This window comes from Coenobita brevimanus, chromosome 55 (assembly GCF_032717465.1).
Source record: "Coenobita brevimanus isolate Jiangsu-jjx chromosome 55, ASM3271746v2, whole genome shotgun sequence".
In the NCBI taxonomy this organism is placed as follows: Eukaryota; Metazoa; Arthropoda; class Malacostraca; order Decapoda; family Coenobitidae; genus Coenobita; species Coenobita brevimanus.
In genome coordinates this window covers 60,293,142-60,314,466 of record NC_137008.1, presented here as the reverse complement: position 1 = coordinate 60,314,466, position 21,325 = coordinate 60,293,142, and positions in this window count along the sequence as shown.

Below are 21,325 nucleotides of genomic sequence, written 5' to 3'. Positions count from 1 at the left end.
CTGTCTGTCTGTCATTCTGTCTATTATTTATCTACCTATCTGTCTGTCTGTCTGTCTGTCCATTATCTATCTGGCTGCCTTTCTGTCCGCGAACGTGGGTGTATGAGTGTATATTGGTGCAGAAAATTCAAGGATGTTTGCACTTGTTTTTCGGGATGTCTCTCCCTCTGTCTGCATATCTGTTTTTTATCTGTCTGTTTCTGTCTCATTCTGTCTGGAAAATGAATGTACGAGAGTGTATTTTGTGTTGAGAAAACTGTATGCGTTGACTTGTTCTCTCTCTCTCTCTCTCTCTCTCTCTCTGTCGAATCAGTCTCACTTTTCTTAACTGTTAGACTGGACATTTGCTTTCAGTTATCCAGCTGCAAGTATAATACCTTACAGGCGGGCACGCAACGCATGTCTACACCATTTTAGTCAAGCTGTCCAAAACAGGAGGTAACAAGTACTTTCAGCCAGTCATATTCACGACTAATAAACTGCGTAACAATATCTCTTTTTCAGTCTCTATTTCCCGCTTTTTTTTTTTCTTTCTTTTTGTACTTCCTTTGGCATGGACGAATTCTTTTCTTTTCTTTCCCTTTTAAGACTTCCTGCTATTGGTTCTTTTGTACTAGATTAAAAAAAAGAAGCTTATAGATTTACTGGAATATCTACTTAGAACACAAGGCAGCATGAAATGGAAACAGTCCATGGAAACCGAAGAAGTCATAATTATTTTGTTCCAACTAATATCATGTTATTGTTCGACTATGATGGTCGTCCTCTTGCCGGGGGATTTAGAAACATTCTCCATTAGAATCACAAATATCAGCAGCGTGAAAGAAGTCATGGACAGGAAATTTAGAACAGTATTAAGCTTTATAACTAGAGAATCATAAGATCGTACTTCACTTCTGATATAAGAATTACCGGATGTGATTGGATGTAAGATGCCACCAGGCCGAGATGCTGGGTTTACTGAGTGTGGGGAGGAGGGGGAGAGGAGGTGGTGAGGGTTGGTGGAGGAAGGCAGGGGAGCAGGACTGAAGAACTGGAGCAGGGCACTGGAGTAGGAACTGGGAGGTCAGGGATAGTAAGGATGAGGGATAGGAGGTTAGGACTGGAAGGGAAGGGGGTAGGAGGAGAAGACTGTGAGGGAGGAGGGGTAGGAATTGAGGTTCAAGGAGTGGTGGTTTGGCTGGGTGGGGTAAGGGCTAGGAGAGCTAGGAGGGGTGTGGGTCTGGTGGTACTCCCCCTCTCCCCCCCTCCCTCATACCTCTAGCGGGGTGGCCAGCTGTTGCCACCCCCGAGCGGCAAGGGCCAGTGGAGAGCCTTTATTAAAACATGTGTCACTCACAAGGGCCCCAACCCCCACTGCCACCACCTCCTTGCCTCTATCACGCCCATTCTTGCCTCTATCACGCCCATTCTTGCCTCTATCACGCCCATTCTTGCTTCGATCACGCCTATTCTTGCCTCCATCACGCCCATTCTTGCCTCTATGACTTACTCTTACCTCCATCACACCCATTCTTACCCCCATCATGTCTCCATTCCTTCCTTCATATCTCTCCTTCAGTTCACGGCCAGTCTTGCCTCTTCTCACGTCCATTTCTCCCACCCTTCACCTCATCTACTTCTCCAGACCTTTTCTTACCTTCATCGCGCTCATTTTTCCCGCTACACCCACCAGCACAACAGCATCCTGAGCATAGCCAGTGAGCGGGCGACAAGTGGATAGGATGTCGGGAAGGCTGATCTGACAACAACAGCTGTAGTGGTGGTGGTGGTGGTGGCAGAGCGGCAGACAACCACCACTTCCACCACCACTATTACAGCTCTCGTTTCTCGTGCAGGGTCAGACAAACGTTGTGATGTGTCCACTCGCTAAGATTTTATTTCATACGCGTAATTTAACCCTTTGAGGCCCAGTGATTGAAATGTCATTATACCCAAGTAGTAATTGATACACACAATGGAGACAGTTTTTAAAAAGAACAGTAGGTCTATCCACTAATAATTTCAGTGTTTTCAAAAATTAATTCCGGCTACCGCTAGACTGTCGCGAATCAATTATATACTGTATTTCTTAGTGCACTACCGCGGTGTATTTCTGGGCATCCTAATGGAGTTGTATTCAGCTTCTGAGTATCGTGTCGTCCTGTAGTGGTTAAAAATATCCCAGTGAGTGTAGCCCCGTCACAGTCACTTGACCACGCATTATACAAGACCGCAGCCAAATTAAGTCTAGTGTAACAGCTGCTGCGCCACCAGAAATATTGGTAGTGTAAACCTGCATGGTACTCTGCTTTCTTACACACACACACACACACACACACACACACACACACACACACACACACACACACACACACACACACACACACACACACACACACACACACACACATTTTTTTTAAAGCTGATTCTTGTCCCTTTAGGTTCACTGAAGAAGAGATGAAGAAGAATTTGCAGTTCTATAAGTTGTCTGCAGGATGACCCTCCAACGATGGCTTTGGTGGAGTTGGAACGGGGTGTGTAGGGAAGAGGTGGGGTGTATATGAGATGATTGGTGTCGTAGGTTTGCTTGTGTGTGGCAGGAGTCTGTAGTTCCTTTCGAAGAAGACGGCACGTCAAGTTGATTTACATCCAGGTCTCTATTTCAGTTCCAGGGATGAGTAGATTAGGGGAAAGGAGACCCTGTGGTCGGTCATGGAGTCGAACCCGGGACATCTTGCTTGTGTGACAATTATGCTTACGCTTACACCATCACCGCTTGGAAACCTATTGTAACAACTTAAATAAATACAGTTCTCTTAAGATCATGCGTGTAGAAGTGTTTGTCCCAGATCATCCCGGTTGTTAAATCGGTTTTTGATATGTTGATTCAAGTTTTCAAGACTGAGCATGGCTGTTATTTGAAAATATTCTCCAAGAGGACGAGAGTAAGCACTTGTCGGTCACTAGTACCAGGCATTTTACTTCGCAAGTATACAGGAAAGAGGGACCTCAATGAATAAAAGGGTTAATACTTCTCTCTAAGATCGTGCACTCAGCACAAATAAACGGAGAGTTATATTTCAGGCGGGCCTTTTTACGGTGACGCTATTGGTTAAGGCAGCAGGCGACACGGGCAACTGTGAGTAATGGGTCTTGCTCAAGTGCTTAGTCCAACACGGCCCCGAAATTGTCGTCCTCTTAAAAGTTGGCTTCATTTTTTCCGGAGTATATCGGTGGTGGGGTGACCTGGCACGTTTGTTCATAGACGTTTGCTGCGTCGCTTCTGTTTTATTTTATTGGTGCTGTTGTTTGTGGTGTCTTTGGCGTTAGTTCGTGGCGTCATGAACTGTGGTGCATGTTCGTGGTGTCATAAGTGTTGTTTTTTCTTCATTGTTGTTCGTGGTGTCATAAACGTTGGTGTTTTGTTCGTGGTGTCATAAACGTTGGTGTTTTGTTCGTGGTGTCATAAACGTTGTTGTGTTGTTTCTTTGTTGTTCGCGGTGTTCTGAACGTTGGTGGGTCGTTTCGTGGTGTCATGAAAGTTTATGAATATTTTCGTCTTTGTTCGTGAATCCTTTGGTTGAGGTCAAGAAGTTTAGCCTTTTGTTGTAATGTTGTTGCTTCGTTGTTCGCGGTGTCATACACACTGGTACGCCGCCTCTCTCGTTATTCGCGGTGTTGTAAGCGATGATAGTATTCCTTTCATCATTTCCACTCGTTATCCAGTGTCATGAACGTCAGTGTAATTTTATCGTGAGTTTCATTGTGATAAATGTTGGTGTAATGTGTTCGTTATTTGCGGTGTCAGAAGCAGTGATGCAGTGTGCTCGATACCCTTGGTGTCATAAGTATTGATGAAAAGTTTCCCTCGTTGTTCACTGCGTCATAAATGTTGCCGTAATGTTCCTCTCGATATTCGCTGTCTTGACCGTTAATACATTGATCCCTCATTGGCTGGTAACGTCGAGAGGGGGGGGGGGGATAAGTCTGGCTCCCACTTGCGGTCGTGATTGGCGGGTGGTTCCAGGCGCAGTCACTCATAAGGAAATGGCAGTTGAAGTTGCTTGGCTTAAGACATATGCTATAAGAACTTGACTTGTCGCTGATATGCAGGCAATTTGGCATTTTATTTTGGGCCAACACCAGGTTATTTAATTCAAGTGAACCAAATTTAGCCACTACATATTCCAGAAGCCGGCTTGCACAAACCTGACACAGACAGGTAGCTGTATTAAACACTTCCAGACTGTATTTTACGGATCCCTAAGAGGGGTCAGTCTGTAAGGCCAAGAAGTATCACTTTCGGTCTCAAAAGAACAGACCTCAACCTCACCCGGCGCTTCGCATATGGGCATTATTGTGGAAGGCTTTTTGAGTACAGGGTTTCTTAAATGTCCTCCCCCTGGTGAGATTGGAAATACATCAGGAGGACTGGATTAGGCTGCCAGAGTCGTTACCAGTTGACTGAAATGAGGTATGGGTCCAGGAAGAATTCAGGTATTGGCTTGACCTAAAACATGAACTTACGAAGCTGACTGATTTAATACTGATTAATATTTGCAAAGTCTAATGATGTATGAGTATACATCTGTCTGTATGTTTGATTTTGTCGAATTACTTGATACATACATACATACCGTACATTCATATATATATATATATATATATATATATATATATATATATATATATATATATATATATATATATATATATATATATATATATAGATATATATATGTATGAGACTATGAGTATAACCGATTAGTTAATAATAACCTACAAAGTGATTAAGTTATCTGATTTATATAAGAAAGACTTTGTCCATTTTTCCTGTAGCCTGCAGAAGAGCTTACGAATGACTAAATTGCATTACGAGCTTAGGATGAGTGACGGAAGTTATGTAAGAATTTCAGGAGCTGAATGATGTCAGATATGAGCTCTGATAAACGGTACATATTCTCTCTCTCTCTCTCTCTCACACACACACACACACACACACACACACACACACACACACACACACACACACACACACACACACACACACACACACACACACACACACACACACACACAATCACGACCGCATCCACGACCCCCGCTGCCTAAAACCACCACACCCCGTCCAGATGTCACGCCTGCATTCGGCTCACACTAAGATTTTTACGTCTCCTGGCATCGCGGAAGGGGAGACTTATTGCCTGCCGCACGTTTTCTTTTGTTTTTAGCCTTGCAGAGACCGATCGCCGCCCAAACGCTTCCGGAGGGACTATATTGCAGCTGGGATGTGTGGAGATTCGAAGCTGTTTGTCCTGGTATCTTTGGTGTACTGTGTCAGCAAGTTATTTCACCCTGTATTTGCCATTTTACCCGTGCTTGTCATATACTGTCAATTCCTGCTTGACCTTCACTTACTTAGCTTCCTTTTGTGGTGGGGCCGCTCGCTGGGTGATAAGTTAGAAGCAAAGACGTAACAGTGAAAAGATATTATGTGTATGTTTGATTATTTTGACTTTCCATATTATTTATATTTAGTATGTTAGGAAACCTTGACTCTTCGAGTCACTAGTTCCAATCTATCCAGTACTCTTCCCAGTGTGTGTGTGTGTGTGTGTGTTTCATTCGAGGAGGTCTTTTACAGGTTTCTTCTTCCTATCTCAGAACGATTGTATTAAGCTTTAGAGAGAATTGTGGAAATGGTGAGTTAGATGTAGCCGTCTTTCACGTGTTTGTCAGTGAGGTGCCTGTCTAATCTAACCAGACTCTTTCGGTAGTATCAAAGAATGAATATTGCATCATTTGTATGAAGGGGTTAAATACTCAGGCGAACAATCAGGGGGCACTTGGAAAATGTCGGTGTGCTGGGTTACGTACAAATACAGTAAAGTTGAGGTCCTTTTAATTACTAATCTTGTTTGCTGATGTTATCTTACTTGGGTATTGTAGCTACCGTCACACAGTAAGATATGATCAGTTTACTAAATAGCTTATCAACCGACAGAGCGATTAGAAAAAGAACTACCGGAAAAAGTGAGAGGATCGCCATGCAGCGTGGAAAAACTTTTATCTAAATTTCACAGGAAACTATGAATGGAAAACTATATTCAGCATTGCCATATCCAGTAAATCAAAAGCTATTAACTGCATAATGGTGTTGTGTTGTTGATGTATTGTCAGTTATTTGAATGGGAACCGTCGTGCTCAGCATCTGTGGTGAGGGCAGTCGCACAGGCATTTAACCATTCCCGGAATACCCGGAACGTGGCTTCAGGTGGCTGAGGAGATTAAATGCATCGCAGGGACTTTGAGCGCCCGTCTCTCGTTCCTGTGTTTTTGTGGCCTCGACTTTGGTCTCCTTTGGTCTCCCTTGTCCACCTCACGGTTTCCCTGAGTTAAACTGAGGCTTAAACTTTATGTCCGTTCACTGTGAGCAGGCCTCTCCAAGTTGGGGAAAAAAAAAAAAAAAAAAAAATCGTTGGGCTATAGCAGCACTATGTCATCGCAGTGAAAAGGATGACGCTAAGAGTTAAGCCACGGACGCTAAACTGAGGAGTGACGAAGCTTCAAGTGGATATCCTGTCACAATTACTAACCCTGAGTACGGCGGCATATATTTCAGTTTAATCCTGCTAATTTCAGATGATTTCATTCAGCTTAGGAAACGCCATTCGTACTGACGGGGATAACCAGTCCCTCCAGATCGAAAATTCTCCCTTAATCTGAATAAATGAAAATAGCAAGCAAACAGTACGATAGACGTCGTCGTAGGGAAGGGGGTAGTAACTACTGAGGGGCTGTTGTTAGGCTCATATAACAGACTAACACCTTCACTACCAAAGGCCATTGCTATGCTGTTAAAAATAAAAAGTCTGGGATGGCAAGAACAAAAAAGAACATCGACATAGCGAAGGGTTTTTTAGGGACAGCAATCCCTTCACCACACGAGGCCTTTTCTGATCCAAGAAATGAAAATAAAACAAGAAGGGCACTCAGTGTAGCACATCTCTCCGACAAGGGCAACGTAATTTCCAAACCACTCTTCATAATGGGTTTGGTTTTCTCATCTCGGATTAGGGTTTCGCAGAAAGTGTTTTCCGTATCCAGAATCAGTAATTCGATGCGGATCGGTTTCAAAAGTTAATCTGTTGTTCCCTGGGACATGGGCTATCTACCTACCAAATTTGGTCCAAGTCTCTCTTTTAGTTTTGGAGTAATCCTGCCAACAGACAGACAGACAAACCAACCAACCAACAAACAAGGGTGAAAACATAATCTCCTTGTTGGAGAGAATAAATCATCTAAGAGTGGCAGGAATAAAAGACGTGAGTAGGTAGCATCGTAGTGAGTGGGTGACGTATGGGAATAACGACGATGAGGACCCGAACTGGATCTTTAGTTAGATGCCGCCCTTCCACCTCAGCCACACTTCTTATTTGTTGTGATTTACCAAGTTTCCGTACATTTCGTCCCAGCCACACTTCACCTCAGCCACACTTCTTGTCTGACACACTTCACGTATTTTCCCTTCGCTTCACTCAACCAATTGCACACTTCACTCTTGCCAGCTACAAGCATTTTCCCTTCACTTCGTCTCAGCCACGCTTCTCTTACCTAAAGCAACAAGTTCCTTTATCCCCCCCCCCCGGCCCTTCCTGCCCCCTTCCCCTCCAAAAAAAAAAAAAAAAGTTTAAGGTGAGGCTGGGTGGTAACTGGCCTACTCGAGGGACACTTAGCTTTTTTCCGCGCCTAGCAAGTTACCCTGATTTCTCTCCTTCCTTCCTCGACTTCCTCCTCTGCCTTCCTCTCTTTAGCATTCTTTCCTCTTCCTCTTCTCTTCTTTTTCTTTCCCCTTTTTGTTTTTTCTTTCTTCCCGTCTTTTTCCCCACTTCCCCTTTTCCCTTATTTTCTCTTTCTTTTTCACATATCATTCATTCTCATTACCTCTTCACTCTTCTCTTCTTGTCATATCATTTTCTACTTCCTCTTTTCTTCTTGAGTTTCACATCCTCTTCTCCTGTCTTCCTATTTTCATAAGCCATATTTCCTCGTCTTCTCTTCTTTCTCTTTCTTGCCTCCCTCGGCTCTGTTGACTTTTTTTTTTCCCTCATCTTTATCCTCTTCCATGTTCCTTTTTTTTTTTTTTTTTTTTAAATACCTCTTTCTGGTCTCTCCCTTCCATTAGTCGTCACCCTCTTCATTTCTTTCTCCTCTCTCCTGTGTTGTTTTTCATTTTTTTCCCTCTTCTCTCCCACTCCTCACTTTCCTAATAATTTTCCTTCCTCCTACGCTTGTGTGTCATTCCATCTCATTTTTCGCCTCATCCCCCTCTTCTCATTCCTTGTCCTTTCTGTTTTCCTTTTATTTTCTCACCTCTCAGTACCTGTTATTCATTCCTTTGTGTTCTCTTTACCTTCCTCTCGTCTTCTTTCACATTCCCTCCAGTCCCTTCCTTTCTCCTATCATCCTCTTCCTCTGCTTCCATCTCTTTCCTCTCTTCATTATCTTCCTCTATCCTCCTCTTCCCAGTCCTCTTTACCTCTTGTGTCCTCCTTTCATCCTCATCGTCTTTGGAACTTCTCTCATCCTCCCTTTGTTCTGTCTTATAACTCTTTCTCCTCCTGTCTCATTTCCTTCCTCCTCATGCTTCTTTATCTCGCACTTTTCTTCCTCTCTTTTTCTCCTTCTTTTTCTTCATCTTCATCATATTCTTTTTGTAATGCCTCCCATCCTCTCATTTTTCTCCCCTTTCCCATCTTCCCTCCCACTTTTCCTCCTCTTCATCTCTTCCTCAGCTTGCAATCTTCTCCATTTCTCCTCCCCCATCCTCTCTTCCTCTTCGTCCTGCTCCCCACCTACCTACTGATAAGAACCTTGACCTCTCGTTCCATAGCATCTTGTTGCCTGGTGTCGCCTTTATTACTGCCCCACACGACAAGAAACACAACAGACAAGGAAGGTGGGTCCCTCTCGTGATGTTTGAAGGGCTGGAGGTGTTGGTTTTCTAGTGCCAAAGAAAGGAGGAAAAGAACTTGATGTTTCTCTGGCTTGTGTGGTGTATATTCGCCCTGTTTCTCTTGTGTCGCTTGCTTAAATCCTCCCTGTTTCTCTGTCACTTGCTTATATTCTCCGTTCTCTGTCAATAGCTTAGATTCTCCCTGTGTCTCTGTCGGATTCTCCCAGTTTCTCTGTCTCTTGCTTAGATTCTCCCTGTTTCTCTGTCTCTTGCTTAGATTCGATCCCTGTTTCTCTGTCACTAACACAGATTTTTCCCGTTTCTCTGTTTCAGCAAGATTAGATTTTCTCAGTTTCATCAGCGGAGATCAGTGAGTCGCTCCTCGTGATGGTGACGGACTTTGGTGGTTGATTCTGTTATGTCAGAGAGAAGAGAGGGGTGGAAGACTTTCTGTGGTACCTACTATAGATATTCTCGCTTTCACCATCAGTACAGTACATTTTTCTTTCTGCTTCTTCCTCCTCCTCCTCCCGCACCCGACCTCCACACCTTTTTGGCCTAGGCAACGCCGGTTACCCCTGCATCCCAATTTTTGACATGGAGACTCACAAGACCTTCAGTTAGGACATAGGCTATGTGAGGTTGACCTCCGAGGTCATTTGAGGTCACCGGTCGGAGGTCATTTGCGGTCACCGGTAATAGTAAAAAGTGTGCACAAATACTGTGCGTTAGTCAGCGAAGACTGAAATAGAAAGTTCTCTGGACCTCTTATAATTCCTCTTCAGAAACATAAGAGGTACGTAGTCTTTTGTGGAGTAGGAAGAAAGATTGAACTAGAACAAAGTGGATTAGAGTTTTCGCCATTTTGGCCCGGCAACGCCGTACCCCAGCTAGTTAATACATAAAGTGGGCTGGATCCAGAACAAGAAAAGGAGGTCAGGAAAACGGAACGGAACACGCCATCAGCAGAGCGCAAGAGGGGGATAGGACTGAGAAACTTCATAACCCTAACCCAATTTCCAACATTTATACGGGCTGAGGCGGATCCAGAGTGTATGGCTGTTTGATCTTTGGGTGGGAAGTAAGGAGAAAGGGAGGCGTTCTCAGATCTTAGTCTCTCATCGCTTCGTTCTCTTTACTGCGTGGTTTTCCTTTTCTTCATATTGTTTAGTTGACCATTTCTCATTTGTTTTCCTCCATCTTTCTCTCTCTGCCCATCTCTTTTTTTATGTGCTTCCTCTTCTCTCTTCTCTTCATTCGTTGTACCCTCCACCTGACGAAATCAGAGGAGGATATTGTTCTCTCTAACAAGGAGAGTATGTTTTCACCCCTGTTTGTATGTTTGTTGTTTTGTTTGTCTGTTAGCAGGATTACCCAAAAACTGAAAGAGGGATTTGGGCTAAAATTGGTGGGTAGATAACCCTTGTCCCAGGGAACAGTCGATTAACTTCTGGAACCGATCAGGGCTGTATTACAGATTCTGGATCCGAGAAACACTTTTTGTGAAACCCTAATCATGGATGAGAAAAAATAACCCATTATGAAGAGTGGTTTGGAAATTACGTTGCCCTTGTCGTAGAAATGCGCCCCATTGAGTACCCCTCTTGTTAGCACTTGGATGAACATAGTTGGCATAGAGATTTTTTTCCGAAGCAAATCTCAGAAAATATTAACTATAGTGTCATGAAATTTCACATAGTTATGTGCCTTATGGTGAACTGGTGCATTTTGGTAGGTAGAATGCTGTGTTTTAAGTAATTTTATTGAAAATAAATTTTTTCTCAGAGATTTCAATGCGACCTGCGCAAGGAACCTTAAGAGCCCAACTGTACCTATTATGTACAAAACAAGAAAATGTCTGTTTATAACCATCAATAAACCACTGTGAAGGGGTTAAGGAAGGCTGTAGCAAACCCCTCTTCTCCGATCTCGAAATACGCCTCGGAGTAACAGCGTCCGGGAGCAGCAGGAGTAAACAACAGAAAATACGAAATCGTGGTGAACAGGTAAACTAAGCTTTCGAAATTTACACATGCTTAAGAAATCAGCAAACCCATTTTAGTAGTAGACCATCTTGTTTTAGTTTTTTCTTGCTATTTTCAGACGAGTTTATTCAATTTAGAGAAGGTCTTCCGTACTGTAGAGGTATACGAACGCCATCTCTGACCCCTAAATTTTGAAAAATATCTCTTATGCTGACTAGAATCGTCTGGAGATTAAAGTAAATAATAAAAAAAAAGGTAACTAAAATGGCAATACTCGGCTGACGTTGAATATAAAGCACAGTTCGAAGCCGACCTTCTCAAAACCCCATTTTCATTTTTTTTTTCTTATTCCTCTTTTCATCAGATTTTTTGCGGGGAGAGAGAGAGAGAGAGAGAGAGAGAGAGAGAGAGAGAGAGAGCATGAGGAAGGGGAGTACTTAAGAAGGCAATAAGCAACGGACCAGTGCTCATTTTGTGACGTGTTTACTATAGAAGAGATTATAACTAACGTACCTATGCGATGGACGGCAAGGATAGTAACGCAGGTAGGCTTCCCCCGCCCCCACCAGCGAGGTTACGATGACGGACGGCGACAATTGCTTGATATGAGGTTATGTGGCGTGATCACAGGCATCAGTCCACCCACCACCTGGTCTACGTTTGGTTTACCACTCTTGCTTGTTACTTGGACGTCAGGATGTGTATTCTCTCCACTGCCAACGTACTTGTGAATTACTACACTGCCTTATTATACCTACGCTACTTATTATGTCTGTCCACTACCAGCTCACATAGCCTACTTCTGGGTTATAATTTTGCTGGTTACTTTTGCATCAAGATATGTACAGTACAGCATTGTCAGACTTGTGTTATGGCTGCATTGCTAAAACTATGTCGCGAAAGGGAAGGAAATCCTTTATTATCCCATAGACATTAGTGGAAAGACTGTGGTATGAAGCGTCAGTGCTGGGGAGGCGAGATTTATTGGAGGATTCACCCGCATAGTTCCAAGTTATTCTGTTTATATGTTACATAGTTTCAAGTTGTCCTGTTTATGTTATCATAAACTTTGTTTTTATTCTAAACATGAATTTTCTTGTAATGTGTACAGTTTTTTGCATCCAATTTTACCCATATTACTGTTGTACCCTCGTCATCTCGGTCACAGAGGTTTTCTCTTTCACCAAGTAACTTTTGATTCTACTCAGATGTATTGAGAAGAAAAATTTTGCTAACATTCCATTGCTTGATGAGATTTCTTGGCGTGAAGGGAGAAGGAATGTACCTTGTGAATAAAATGAAAGAGCATTTGAAGGAGCTTCTCAGTTCCATTTCCCGTGGAGATGTTTATGTGGCAGAGAAATGATTTGAATTGTTGTGTATTCAGGACAAAATGTTCTCACAGCTGGCAAAGAAACCTTAGGAGACTCCCGCACAGTTTGTAACCGCATACTTCCCCACATACGTAGGCCGTGCACCTCAGATCAAACACAATACACTGTTTGGGTTCAAATGATGGCATGTGTAGTCCACTGCAAAGAAATTCCTCGTTTTATGAACCCTGTCGACCCAAAAAAGGAATAAAAGAGCCACCAGTTGCCGTCTGTGCATTGCTGGCTGTATTATTGAATATTACTGAATACATTCTAGTTAGTACCAAAAGTGTGATAGTGTTATTATTTTCAAGTGTAATTGTGATATTGCTTTTGAAAAATAAGGTTTACAAATCAAAAACCTCCTGTTGACAAGGGGTACGATAAAATATACTGAGAAAGCAAAGGGTATAGGCGCCGGAAGATTTTAAGACCCAGTGGGTTTATTAGGAAGGAGGGGAGAGATGAGGAAGGGAGGGAAAGGAGGAGGGGAGAGGTATGCTGAAGTCCGGGTGAGGGCGGGAAAAGGAAAGGGTAAGGGAGGGAGGGAGGGAAGAAGTAAGGAGGCGACAAGTGTGCATGACTGGGAACTGGCAACTAGGAGGGAAGGGGCAGGGGAGGAGGAAGGTATGAAAGGAGGAAGGGAGAGGTATGAGAGACTGGGATCTGGGGAGAGGGAATGAGGCATGATGGCAGAAGTGGATGTGAGTGAGACATTGGTCACATGTTTTATATAATAACATGATGTTATTATGTATATCATCGACTTTGGAGTTAACGTGTAAAGATATTCAGATAGATACATTTATCCTAATTTCTCCCAAGTACAGTAATATGACAGCAGATAATTAGTTTCATTATCTGTAGTCATGTGTTGAAAACAGTCAGTTATGCGAGCCTATTATGTGTGCTGCTTAATACAGGAACTAGTCTAAGTATATAATATTACTACTTGCAGTGCACACTTCTGTAAAACAGTTCCTAATAACATTTTACCAACATCTCCACCCCCCGCCCGCACACCACCTTATTCCCCACTAAGAGAGAGACCACCTCAGCTGAGCACAAAATCCCAGAGTGTGAGGTGTTTTAGATGAAGCCTAACACAGCCGGGGGCCCGCAGTATATAAGCTGCTATGGCCGGGTGTCTGCTGCCGCTTACCACTCTTTTGTGCCTCCCCAGAAATGCGGCCGACTTAGCTCTTATCGTACAATGCGTAACCCCCCACTCCCTCCCGCCCTTTCTTGCCTCACTCCCCCTCTTCCCCACCGTATCCCTTCTCTGTCTCTCCTCCACCCTCCGTCCCGTCCCGTCCCGTCCCTTTCTTTTCATTTTACCTACGCACTAATTTACCTTCCTGGCCTTTACTCTTTCCGTTAATTATACAGTCTTCTCGTCGCTTCTTGTATCTCTACTTTACCAACACAGGAACCTACCTACCTCCTTTCTCCATACCTTCCTACCTGCCTTCCTTCATTTCCAGACGTACATAATTGCCTCCTCTCTCCACATCTTACCCACCAACCACCTCTCACCACATCTACATAACAACCTCCTCTCCCCACACTTACGTAACAGTCTGCCCTCTCCCTCCCCGCTCTAATCATCGCATCTGTCTGTCTTACCTACACGCCAGCGTACAACTCCCGGTTATTTTTCTTTGCCAACACACTTACCCACCCCACTTGCCTCTCCCAGCTGTCTAATTTCCCCGCATACCTGTCGCTGTCGGGGAGTTCACACGTGGTGACGCTGTGCATCTTGGGTGGAGCAGCTGCGGCATGTGCTTGAACGCCAAACTTTCTCATATTTCCCTACACCTCGCCATGGGAACTACACAGTTAATTGCAGATGCGGCCATACAAGAAGATTCTGCAGAGAGGGGACTTTATTTTTATTTCATTACCGACACTACCTCTTCATATAACTTGAAAGCTACTGTACTTTCTTCTTATCTTTTAGTGCGCTGTTTGCAGAACTTCAGTTGTTACTGATTGATAGATCTTGGTCTCTCTTCACTTCCGTATTCTCAATTGCACTTTCCAACAAATATTAGTTGGTTTTTGGACTTGCAGGATCAGTGTTCAGTACCATACACTTGTCTAGGTTAAACAGTATTGGCCGCCGTTCAAGCCAGTCCCTTAATTTAAGCGAGTCCCTCCGTAGTACTTCTGTTTTCTCGATTGACGAAATATGTTAAATTGCCTCGCAGCATTTTGTCGCTTGAAAATTTCGTAGTTCAGATGGTGATGCCCACATCTATATCACTAATGTAAATAACAAATACTAACGGACCTAAAACTTCGCCCTAGGGCGCGCACACACACACACACACACACACACACACACACACACACACACACACACACACACACACACACACACACACACACACACACACACACACACACACACACACACACACACACACACACACACACACACAGCATTCTCTCTCTCTCTCTCTCTCTCTCTCCCTCTCTCTCTCCATTGTTGGTTCTTGCCCCGTAAAGTCTCTCTCACAAATGGTTTCCAGAGGCAGCAGGTCTGGGGCAGGGAAGGAAGTGGTAGGTGTCAGTGTAATGAAAGTGTGTGTGTGTGTGTGTGTGTGTGTGTGTGAAATCTTTTCGTAGTATTTTTTTACCAGAGCTGACAGACCCATTCCTGGAAATCATCTTGCAATCAGATATATTTTATCCCCTTGAGTACCATGGCTTTTTGTTGTATTTTTGTCCCCTCCAGGAGATTTTATTCAGCTTTTGAGGCATACAGGAAAAGTTAATCAGTAATTCGTCTCACTGTCTGCAGTCACCAAATTCCTGAGGTCATCAACGGTGGTAGGTTTCTAAATAGTCAGAATGCTCCCCCCTCCTTCTTGTAGTTTAATCCATTCAGCCCGAGGACCCCGTTTTCATTTAATTCTTGTTGTTACCAGATGATGCCGCTCGGGTGGAAATTAAAAGGGTTAATGAAGGTTATCAACCGCTCCACTTGGAAATTTTTATCATGAACTAAATGAAAACGTCTGAAGGTAGGAAGAAAAGCAGATGCATAAGTCTATCAAACACCTTTTGAAATGAGGTCTTTCGAGATTTTTTACTTCTTTTGGCACCTGTGTCCCATTCCCCAGCCCATTGCCCTTCCCATAGCTTCAGTTAGCCCTTCCCCATAGCCCCAAACAGCCCCTCCCGATAGCCCCAAACAGCCCCTTCCCATAGCCCCAAACAGCCCCTTCCCATAGCCCCCAAACAGCCCCTCCCCATAGCCCCCAAACAGCCCCTCCCCATAGCCCCCAAACAGTCCCTCCCCATAGCCCCAAACAGCCCCTCCCCATAGCCCCAAACAGCCCCTCCCCATAGCCCCAAACAACCCCTCCCCATAGCCCCCAAAGCCCCTCCCCATAGCCCCCAAAGCCCCTCCCCATAGCCCCCAAAGCCCCTCCTCAAAGCTCCAAACATCCCCTCCCCATAGCCCCAGACAGTGGCAGCCGTAGCTATTCCGTGTGTCAACCTCGGACGTAATGTCAACAAGAGGAGGAGGAGGAGGAGAGGGGAAGGGGAAAGAAGAGGAGAGGGTGGAGGAGGAGGAGGAGGAGAGGGTGGAGGAGGAGGAGGAGAGGGAGGAGGAGGAGGGGGAGAAGGATGACGTAAAGGAGGGAGGGATGCAGGGTAAACATTTGTATCGTCACACGTAAGGAATCCATCACAAGGTGCCACATGATTTTCTTTATTTTTATTATGCTTATTTATTTTATTGTTTTATTTATTGTTTTATCTACCAGTCCTTTGTTTATTTACTTGTTTTACTCTTTCCCCACGAGAGGTCCTTCCTGAGTCTAAGCCTTAACTACGAGAAGGTGTTTTATTAGACTGTTTTTGCTGCAACCAGACGAGTTTATGTTAAACTTACGTAGGATCTGTGGTAGTGAAGGGTGAGGTAAGGACCACATCATACCCCTCCATTTTGAAAAAGCTGAATAAAACTGTGTAGATATAGTATGAACAGAATAAAACAGGCTTGATCGTTTGAAATGGTTAGTGAAAGCGTCTAGTAGTGACAAGAATTTCACACACACACACACACACACACACACACACACACACACACACACACACTCATCTTTGGGAAGGGGGTTGATATGCATTCATTCAAAGAGACCATTCTTGAGCCGAATGAAATCATCAGAAGGTAGCCAGAACAAACTCTTAATAGGCGTCATCGTAGTGGGGGGACTTAGAGGTTATTTAGGGGTTACTGTGGTTTATCTGTAGTTAGTTTTGAGTGTGGGGAATGAGAAGGTTCCATTGTGGAGAGGAATGCGAGATTTATGTTGATACTGTTGCTTATTATTTATTTATGTATTACTTTTCTATGCAGCAGGTTATGAAAATGTTGGTAATTGTGGTTGGAATTGTGATGGGAATTCTGAGAGTGGTAAAGATCGCAGTGGTAGTGATGATGGTGGTAACTGATTAGGGAGATTTTGTAACAGTTCTTTCTCGTCTGTTTTTATATTACACCTTGTTTGTTATTGATACAGACTATGTTAATGTTGATAAGAGATGAGTAATACAAAAGAGAATACAGTAGTAAAGCGTTAAAAGGATGCAAATGGCGAGGGAGGAGTTGTTCTGAAGGCTTCCCTACCAGGGAGAAAACTGCACGATGGTGATGCGGTAGGTATGTATCGGAAACTGTAAGACTTGCTCCGTTTGCTCGTCAGGATCGAGTACGCCAGGTGGATAGGATGGTGTACAGTTCTGTATTGTGTATCTATTCCCTGACCTTAAATCTTGTAAGGGTAGTCTCGATTAAATGGCCTCCGTCTGTCCCTACTCATCGATGACCTCATTTTCCCGCAACATATCAACCTCCTAACTTATTCTCGCACGCTATCTCTCCACCGTCTAGTCGAACAGTTATAAAACTCTTACACAATAGTCTGAAAAGTTTGTTTGGTTCCGAAGATGCATCACTGGATTTCGAGTCACCTTCACTGATAACTTGAAAATTGATAAGAAAAGTTTATGAAGGCTTTGTGTTTATGACAAGCCAAATTCTCTGACAGTTTTGTCTGAGGAAAGAATTAGCTTATTTATGCAGTTAAGTAGCAAACGGCATAAAATTTCACCAGCCATAACGCAGTGTATTGAGATGATTAATTGTTTGCTCAGCTTGTAACTACATGAGTGAGAGTTTTAGAGAGCGATTTTGTCTCGACCTCGACCGTAAATGAACTGAACTGCGAAAATAGGTATGTGTAGGACTCTTGAGGAATGAAAATTGAAGAAAGGTGTGTGTGTGTGTGTGTGTGTGTGTGTGTGTGTGTGTGTGTGTGTGTGTGTGTGTGTGTGTGTGTTTTAGGCAGATGGTCACTTAGCTATTTCATTCAGGTTAACGTGGGCTGGACGATTTTATTCATGCCAACACCAGACGACATTATTTTGGCTAACGGCAGACGATTTTATTCAGCCGAACGAGAAGTCTGCCCAGTAAAGGGTAAAAAACAGGATTCCATTAGATTTTGTCACTGCTCTAAGGTACTGGTTGAGTTGCAAGGTGATCAATAGCACATACTCTCTTACCTGCTCCTCTCTGCCTCCCCTGCAGACCCCGTTCCGTGTAATAATTCATTTTGGGGCCGTGACTGTAAAGCACCCACGCCACGCCACCCCACCCCTAACACACACACACACACACACACACACACACACACACACACACACACACACACACACACACACACACACACACACACACACACTCTCTCTCTCTCTCTCTCTCTCTCTCTCTCTCTCTCTCTCTCTCTCTCTCTCTCTCTCAGCCACACCCGTAACGTGATGGATTGTGCTACGCCTCTCTTATTACCAGTCACCGCACACACTCTCACTGTTTTGCCTCACCATTATTTACGACGTTAATTTTTCTGAGACACACACACACACACACACACACACATATATATATATATATATATATATATATATATATATATATATATATATATATATATATATACTTTGTGTGTGGTGGTTGTGGTGGTCTGAGAGTAGTCTTAGGAAGAGAGTTCATGATGAGGGTATAGGCCAGTTTAGCATGAAATAACTGTATAGCTTACAGCCCAGTTTAGCATGAAATAACTGTGTAACTTATATGCATTGCTTCTGAAATGTCACAGTAACCGTGATAATACAAAGAATAGATTCCGACCCGTCACTCATTACAGTATTTGTGTGTGTGTGTGTGTACACTAAACATTTTTTTTTTTTTTTTTTTTTTTTCTCCACACTAGATTTATGGACGGATCTCGTGAGATGGAGGGGGTCTAAAACATAATACATTAACGTACTTTTTTTACTTTTTTTTTTTTCTTGTTCTTACTAACCACCAGGTGATACTATTCTGCTTGGGCAGATGTCTAGTAATGAGATGGTTAATGAAGAATGTACGCAGTCGTAACGGCTACATATAAAAAAGCATCTCCAAAGCTGAATAAAATCGTCTGATGGTAGCTGATTGGAATAGACTAATTCCAGTCAGAAGGGGGACCACTGCCTGCCGTAATGAAGGGGCTAAAAACTTTTCGAAAATGCCAATCAGACTTGAATCAGTCATGTGCTGCTTGACCGAACTCTTGGTAACTCTTTTCGGAACCTTGACATTCTGCGAAATTTTGTTTGAGAACCACTTTAAGCTCACCGCAATAGCAATATCTCTCCTGCAGAACCTTGCATTCCTCCAGTGTGTGTGTGTGTGTGTGTGTGTGTGTGTGTGTGTGTGTGTGTGTGTGTGTGTATCCTAAGTGTGAAAGAAGTGTGTGGTGGTAGGATGAAGGTGGATGAGGGAAGGAGTGAGGGCAGTGAGGAGGGGAAGTTAGGCCGTTTCCACTATTCCGCCCCCCTCCCCCCCCCTTCCTTACCCCTGGACCAAGTTGCTGGAGAAAGTTCCCCCGAGTTCACGTTGGCTTGTCGTGTTGTTGGCTGTTGGTGGGGGGATGGGGTGAGGGGGAAGGGGAGGGGAAGGAGGTGGAGAGGAAAGGAAGGGGAAAGGAGGGAAGTAGGTAGAGGGGATGGGGGAGGGGAAGGATGTAGAGGGAAAAAGGGAGGGGGAAGGCGGTGAAGAGGGAAGAGGAGGAGAAGGTTTTGGAGATGAAAGGGTAGGGGTAGGAGGTGGAGGGGAAAGGGGAGGGGAAGAAGGTAGAGGGGAAAGGGGAGGGGAAAGAAGGGGATAGGGTGATGCTGGCGGTGGAAGGGAAAGGGGAGGGGAGGGAGGGGAAGGCGGTGGTGATGGTAGAGGGTGGGAGGGGGAGGGGGCAAGATCTTTAAGGGAAAATTACTTCTGTAGGCCTGGATCGTCTTTTTAACCCCTCCACCACGATTATGTTTATTTCATTCTTGTTGCAGTCAAACGATTATTTTAAACATTAGTGAGTACGTAAGTGGTGAAAAGGTAATTGAAGGTGACAGCTAACCCCTTCCCCTCTAAAAATCTCCCTTTAATCTGAACAAAATCGACTGTAGAGGGACAAGATTAAATTGAAACATACGATTAAGAGAAAATGAAGTGTCTGGGGCTCTGGATTTACATTTAAAGATGTTTCAGATTTATTTCGGACACTGCCAAGTGATTTTAATGAGCTCAGCGGACGCGTTTTGTAGTGCTTGTTTACGATTGACCTTCCAAACAAGAGAGGGAGCACCGATTTTTGTTTGGCACTGCGAATGGGTTACAAATAGTCGCCCCTAGAAAGAATCGTCATATATAACTTCTGTAAATTGATCTCTCTCTCTCTGTTTTCTAGCTACCCTCTGACGATTTCACTCAGCAGCCCTGTGTTCTATCGCCTGACGTATCATCCTGTCAGGGGTTGGGCTTGGCAGAAGTACCTCTTGTCGAATCTGTCCCGACTCATCGACGACCCTCTCTTCCTACGACACACGACCCCCGCTCCTTACATAATCTCGCATCTACGTAAGGGACGGGTGGTGTGACGTAGGAAGAGAGGGTCGTTACGGAGTAGGGACTGGAGCTTCAGGCAATAAAGTAGGAGATATGGTGAATAAAACCTCGTATTAAAGGAGTTATAAGTACAGTACAATAATACCCTTCGTTCTTGTATTTTTAAACCCCCTTCCTTCAAAAGAACTCTGACACTGTTCTTTCTTCGCTACAGTCAGGGGATTTTAATAATCTTGAACAACCAGTGGTGTAAAGGTTAGACATATTAATTCCCAGCACCAGACGATTTTTTAAACCCTTCCCCTTCCTTACTTCTCCTGACAAGAATGAGGCCCCTATTTGAGTCTTATCACCGCCAGACGATTTTCTTTCCAAAGGCCTCTCTTTGAGAAAGGGTTAAAAGTAAGCTAAATCCCTGCACCAGACGATTTTAAAGCAACCCCTTCCTTACCCACTCCAGACAAGAACGATAACCCAGTCTGTGTTCTATTCTTACAAAATCCAGACGGTTTTATTCAGTTGGGTTCAAAGGTAAATTAATTCCGTGCACCAGACGATTCTCCCCTCCCTATCCCCTCCGCAGCCGGGCTAAAATGAGAAGCCTGTCACTGTATCGAAAATAGCTCCCAAGGTATTTATTATTCATAGCCCGATATGGAACTCTCTAAAACCCCGGGCTGGGTGAGACATGGAGGCTGGCAGATTGGGAGGAGGAGAGTAGGGAGAAGTGGAGGAGTTGTGTTTAGTTACTCGTGCTAATTAGAAAGCAGTGTTTATTATGTTTTTTCGTGCGTAGAAGTGGAGGGGGATGTTGTGTTTAATTTTGTTACCGCTACAAATTAGAAAGGGGTGTTGGCCAGCTCCATGCAGCCCTTCTTGTTAGTCGCGTATTCTTTCTTTCTTTATTCTTGTTTAATAATTATTGTGGCAGGCACTTCTACCCTTCGGAATTAACCGATTCCGACCAAACATAGACACAATGACCTGCGTATGACCTAGTTGTGTCCGCAAGGGTTTGGTCGCCAGGCAACTACTCGTCGCTTAGCAACGGCCGAAAACCCTCTTTTTT